We start from the raw sequence: 6,415 nt of genomic DNA on the forward strand, positions 1-6,415 counted from the left end.
TTATGAGTTAAATGTGTTTCTTGTATACAGCATATTGTTGGATTTTGTTTCCTAATCCACTGTGCCAGTCTATTTCTCTTAATTGGTGATTTGAGTTCATTTACATTGATGGTTATAATTGAGATGTATTGACTTATGATTGACATGTTTTTTACTTGTTGTCATTTACTCCTGTTGCTCCTGTGTTTAATTGCTTGCCCTGTTTAGTTGGTTGCTTCTGATCTCATTTGTGAAGTTCTGATCATTTTGGTCTCTCTCTAGAACATCTTTCAGTAGCCTGTGTAAGGTTGCCTTTGTCATCATGAAATTCTTTAGTTTTTCTTTGTCATGATAGTATTTCACTTCTCCATCAAACTTGAAAGAGAGTTTTGCAGGATATAGTAGTCTGGGCTAGAATTTGTTTTCATTGAGGACTTGAAGTACTCTGCTCCATGCTCTTCTTGCCTTCATGGTTTGTGAAGAGAAGTTGGCTGTAATTCTGATGGGTTTTCCTTTGAATGTGATCTGCTTATTTTCTCAAGTGGTTTTCAGTATATTATTCTTGTGATGAATTTCTGGGATCTTGACTATTATATGTCTCGGTGTACTTTTAATTGTGTTGAGGTTACTTGGAGTTTTGTTTGCTTCAGTTACTTGAATGTCAGATTGTTTCCTCATATTTGGGAAGTTTTCTGCTGTTACTTCTGCCTATATTTTTTTAATGTCATTTGTATTGACTCCTTCTTTCTCATTGATGCCTATTAGTCTCACATTGTTCATTTTTGCATCATCTTGCAGGTGAAGGATTATTTTTTCCTGCATCCTAGTTGTTTGTAAGAGATCCTTTCTTATCTTTTCAGTAGCTGCACCAGCGTCTTCAAGATCTGAAACTCTGTCTTCATTTTCACTTAAACAGTTTTGCAAACTTGTGACTGAGATTTTAAATTCCTCTATATCTCTTTGACTCTGTTTCATGTGATCTATTTCTTTCCTGTATTGCTCATTAAAGGAATCCATCATTTTTCTAATCTCCTCTATTTTTTTTAATAATGTCTTCTTTAGAAGCAGTATTCTTTTACTGCAGTGTTTTTTTCTCATATTTTGTTTCCTTCCTATGTTTCTGTAGTTGATTCTTTACTTCAGATGCTATGAGTTCTGAGAATTCTTTTCTTAGTTCAGAAAATTCTGCTCTGATTTCCTCTATAACTTTCTGCTGTTGCTTATTTACTATCGATGCTATTAATTGTTACATTTGAGCTGAGCTAGTAGAAAAGAGTTCCTCTCTGAGTTCCTCTATGACTTTCTGCTGTTGCTTATTTATTATCAACACTATTAATTCATATATTTGATCTGAGCTAGTGTCCTCTGCACTTGTTCTGGGTGGGCATTGGGTTTCCTCCATATGTTTCTGCATTTGATTCTTACTGCAGATGTTATTAATTCAGGAATTTCTTTCTTCATTTCCAATCTGAGTTCCTCTATACCTTTCTGCAGCTGTTTCTTTATTTTAGAAGCTGTTGATTCTTTGATTTCAGTTGTGTGATTCCCACTTTGTTCTGTGTTAGTGTCCTCTGCACTCTTATGGCTGGGCTTGGGTTCTGAGATTGCATTTTGCTCCTTTTCATTGGCATTTTGTGTAGCACTGTCTTCTGACCTTTGTTATAGATGTTTGTTGCAGTTATAACCCTAACACCTACAGAAGTTCAGGTGAAGATCTACAACATTTGGATTTATCCAGTTGTGCCTGGCTTCAGTCTGGCTACTGTGCTCAGCTCCTTCGTGCTGCTGCCCTTGGGAGTGAACCTGTTGTGACTCTCTGGCAAGATGTTCTGCTCCTGGACTAGCTGGAAGTTTCTGTCCCCTATTCTCTCTGCAGGGATTGCAGCTGCAGGGTTTCACCTCAGGCCTGTATGCCTTCCTGAACTGAGTCTGGAGGGGACAAGGCAGGTCTCCCACACACTCACCAGACCTGGGCTAGGACTGGAGTATGGGAGTCCCCAAAAGGCAGCAGAAATTCTCACTGGGAGGGCAGGGTGGGGGGGTGCTGCGGAATTTTGGGGGGTTCCCAATGGGGTGGAAGTGGGGCTCACCCATGCTGCGCCTGGGCTGGGACTGGCAGGTCCCGCTGGTGAAGGGTAGCTGGAAGCTCTCCCTCACACTTACTCTGCCTGGGTAGGATCTGATCCAAGGGTTTCCTATTTTATCTTTGCTTTTACTTAGTATACATAAATGCATCTTGCAGGAATAATATCTGTTAAATAAATATTTAATTTTAAAGGGTTAGATTAGAAAGAAATAATTAAAGTGCTTGTTTGAAAATCCTTTTTTTAGCATAGAGGATTAATCATGCATTCTTTGAAAGAGAAATGTTGCCAGTACATTCTGAATATCATTTAATATTTAAAAATCCTTTGATAAAATCTTTCAAAAATTGTACATAATAAACTTGAAGTCAGAGGGGCATAAACTGATCTTATATTATTCTTTTCCATTTTAGCACTCTACTTGGGATGATAGAAGGCTAGCAACTAGCATTTTATTCATTTAGCCAACAAATAGGCTCCCAGTGCTTATCGTGTCCCAGTCACAATGCCAGATGCTTGAGGGAAGAGCAGAGGAAAAGAAAGCTAAAAATCTTTATCATCTGGAAACTTACGTTTTAGTAAGGAAATTGAACAATAGCAATGGGCAAAAGTCAATTCTGTCAACTGTTCATTAGAAGAACTACTAAGAGGAAAACTAAATCAGAAAAGAACAGAAAGTGTCAGAAATGTTTCATTTAATCAAAGATAGTCTGAGAAGCCTTCTCTGAGACAATGCTACTTGAAAAAGGCCTGAGCTACACAGGGGATTGGGCAATGCTGAGATCCAAGAGCTCATTCCAGGGCGTAGCGCAGGCTAGGGGTGCATGATCAAGTGTGACTATGAGGAGCCCAGAGAGTGTGGGCAAAGTGGTGCACGAAATCAGTGGCCACATAGGTCTTGCTGGCCATTGCATAAACTTCCTTTACTCTGAATGATTCTGGAAACTGGAGTTTTGTCAGTAACAGACCAACATCACTGTATCTGAAATGTATTCCAATAGGGTTGCATTGGCAGCTTTGTAGAAATTAAAGCATATAGGACTCTAGATGGAAGCAGAAAAGGGCAACTGCAAACACTGAAATGAGATACGTAGATGACTAAATGTTAAGAATGCAGGTGGGGACATGTGGAGAGATTTGAAACATATTTTGAAAATGTGTTGTTCTGCTAATCAGATGTAGAATGAAAAAGGTAGGATGCAAAATAAAAACTTTTTGGGTCAGAGCATCAGGAGGAAAGGACTTGTTATTTCCTGAGACCAAGACAATTACAAAAGAATATCAAATCTGAGATGTCTGTTCACTTCACTAGGTGCCATTTAGTTTAGGGGAGAGGCCAGAGTTTAAGGAAGAACTATGCAAAGGGAGGAGGACACCCAAGATAAATCAGAAAAAAAGAGTGATCAAAGAACAAAACCCAGGAGCTCTCCAAAGCAAGGAGGATGTGAAGACATTAGAAAGAAGGTGAGTCTGTTGTCCTGAGGGTTAACTGAGGTGGCATTAATTAATAGTTTTGAGCCTTTGCCACCTGCCAGGCACAGGCTGCTAGATGCTCACATGCAGTAATTTGCACCTGTGTAGTCATTTTTACTTCTGTCTTTCTGCCTGAGCTGAATAAACAATAGCACCTACGACTATTAAACTATCTGGCAAAATTTACTAATTAACAGGGGCGAGCACTCTTTGGATTGCTTGGGATAGGAGAACCACGCAAAATCAGTTCTTCTTGATGATGATGATGATGATGATGATGATGATGATGATGATGATGATTATATATGTTGCTGTCCCTTTAACTCCTTCAGAGACACAGAAGTAAAGATTAGGAAAAGGGCATTTCACATAGAAAGAAAGGATAAAGCAGAGGGAGCAGCCTACAGGAAGGGCCTGACTTGGGAGTGAGTTTGTTGCAATAGAATAGAAAATACAGTATAACTAAAGTATAGTAAGATCAAGTGGGAGTGATGGGAAGAATTAGTGAGGGAGACTGGTCACATTGGGTGGAATCTTACAGACCATAGTGAGGGCTGATTGAAGCAGCTACTGAAAAATTTTATTTTGTTTTTGAACGAGTAAGGAGTTGTGACATAGTCTGATGTTTAAGAAGTACTCCGACTGTTGTGTGAGAATGGAGTGAAAATAAGGAGTTTAGGTGAGAATCTAATGTAGCATCTCTTATGAGTTGACAAATTTGAACTGCCTTGTTTTCCATGGCTAGAAAAGATATGGGCAGAGTGAAATGAGATTTGGAGTCAGAATTGACAAGATCATTGATGGATTGGGCAATGATGGGATAGAATTTATCAGGATGACTCCAGAGACTTTGTCTTTGGAGTCTTAGTGGAAATGTCATTTACAGAAAAGGGAAGCACTGAGGGTAAGAGACTAAAATTCTGTCTTTGATACATAATCTTTAAGATGTCTATTAGATATCCAAGGGTAGATATTAAGTATGCATTACTGTTGAGAATTTAAAGAAGAGCTAAAGACTACACACAATTGTAGGCCTATGTCTATGTGTCTATGGATAAAATTTATATTTTAAGTTATTAAACTCATGTAAAGCACAGGGAAAGAAAGCTATTCAGGCTGAGATTATAAGCCCTCTAAGCTTTAATGCTTTGCCAGATACAAGGAGCAGATTAACTGAGAAGGAATAGTTAACTAAGTAAGTGATACTTAGGTGAAGACTGTGGTTTTATAAAGACTAACAGGAGAACATTTCAAGAATGAGGAAGGCTTCAAATTGTAAAACACTAGCGGGAAGTTAGGCGAAACATAAGTGGAAACATAGTCTTTGGTGATCTTACCTGCAGGTCCCTCACGTGGCCACGTTCTGAGAAGTCTTGGAAAATGTGGCAACCGGATAGTTGTCCCTGGTAAGAGCACTTTCACTTTCTCTGACCCAAATGGAAGATCAATTGGAAGGGAAAGTGGGGAACAAGAGGTAAATGAAACCAAATAGTGTCAGTAACATATCTGATAAGTTGTACTGGAAACATAAGCAACACAGTCAATGGCCTTCTCAAAGAAGAGGAAGAAGAGTCATCCATGAACTGTAAGCTTGGGCTGAAAATTCATTAGTGATAAAGCACTTCAGCTGGAAACTATTATAACCCAGCTATGTGTGCAAGTGAGTTAAAGTAGGAAGAGCTGATTTTGTGGGGCAAAAGGAGAGTGAAAACCTTGCAGGGCAAAAGAAGAGGAGAAAGGATGCAGGGCTGCAACCAAAGGATCGGGCTTTGATTGGACTTGAGTGTCACTTCCTCTGTAAGAGGAAGGAAGATAGAGGATATGAGTGACCCAGTGGCCAACTCAATCACACATGCTTGCCTGGCTGACTCAGTGTTTGTTGTCCAGGCCAGGGCATATAGCTCTCTTGTAATATAAAAGTTTCAGTTCCATTAAGTTTTTCCTTCAGCTAAAAGTCAATAAGATGGAAAAAATGGCAAGGGTCCTGGGAGATGTACAAGTACATCCCATGAAGACTGCAGCTGCTGCCTTTCCCTGCCACAGGTCAGGAGGCTGTCCCTCCCATGTGATGCAAAATACAAGAGCTTTTCCATAGAAAGCCAGAAGGAGAGCGCACTTGGCACAAGTGGAGGCACACATGCTACCTTAGCAATCAATGTATAGCTAACACCATATTTCAACTATGTTATTAAACTTACCATTTTTGCAAGAAAGTGTGTCTTTATATTTGAAAGGTCAAGGTCTATTACTTCATGCTAAATATAACCCTGAAATGAGTACTGTAGTGCTTAGCCCTCTCAATCCTCTAATCTGATTAACAGTTTTGACAGATGTTCCTCTTAGCGCTGTAAGGCAGTGCATTTACTAAGTAGCTGGCTTTTTTTTTTACTCTTTTATTTATATATGTATTTGGTACAAGGTCTTACTATGCAGCTTGGACTCATATTGATCCTCCTGTCTCAGCCTCCCCAGTTCTGGGATTACAGGTGTGCACCACCATACCCGGTTTCTGTGGCTGGCATGGCATGCCTGGGTTTCCAGGCCTGGGTACCAGGGATTGAACCTGGGTCCTTGCACTTGCTAGGCAGGCACTTAGACCTCTGAACTACTTCCCCAGCACAGTATCTATTTGTTCTTGAATGAATTAGGAACTTGCTTGGGTAAAAAAGAAAGCCAGAGAGATGTCCAGTCCTCAGATCATGAGTATATTGTGCAGATTGAGCATTCCTAATCCCCAACTCCAAAATCCAAAGTCTGAAACTATTTGCACACTGACAAGATGCTACAAAGGGACAATGCCACACCTGACCTCAGGTGACTGGTCACAGTTAAAGGTTGGATACTATAAATGTTGCCCAAAATTATCTTCTGTCTCCATA

The sequence above is a fragment of the Octodon degus genome, unplaced genomic scaffold, assembly GCF_000260255.1.
Source record: "Octodon degus isolate 3935 unplaced genomic scaffold, OctDeg1.0 scaffold00262, whole genome shotgun sequence".
NCBI lineage: Eukaryota > Metazoa > Chordata > Mammalia > Rodentia > Octodontidae > Octodon > Octodon degus.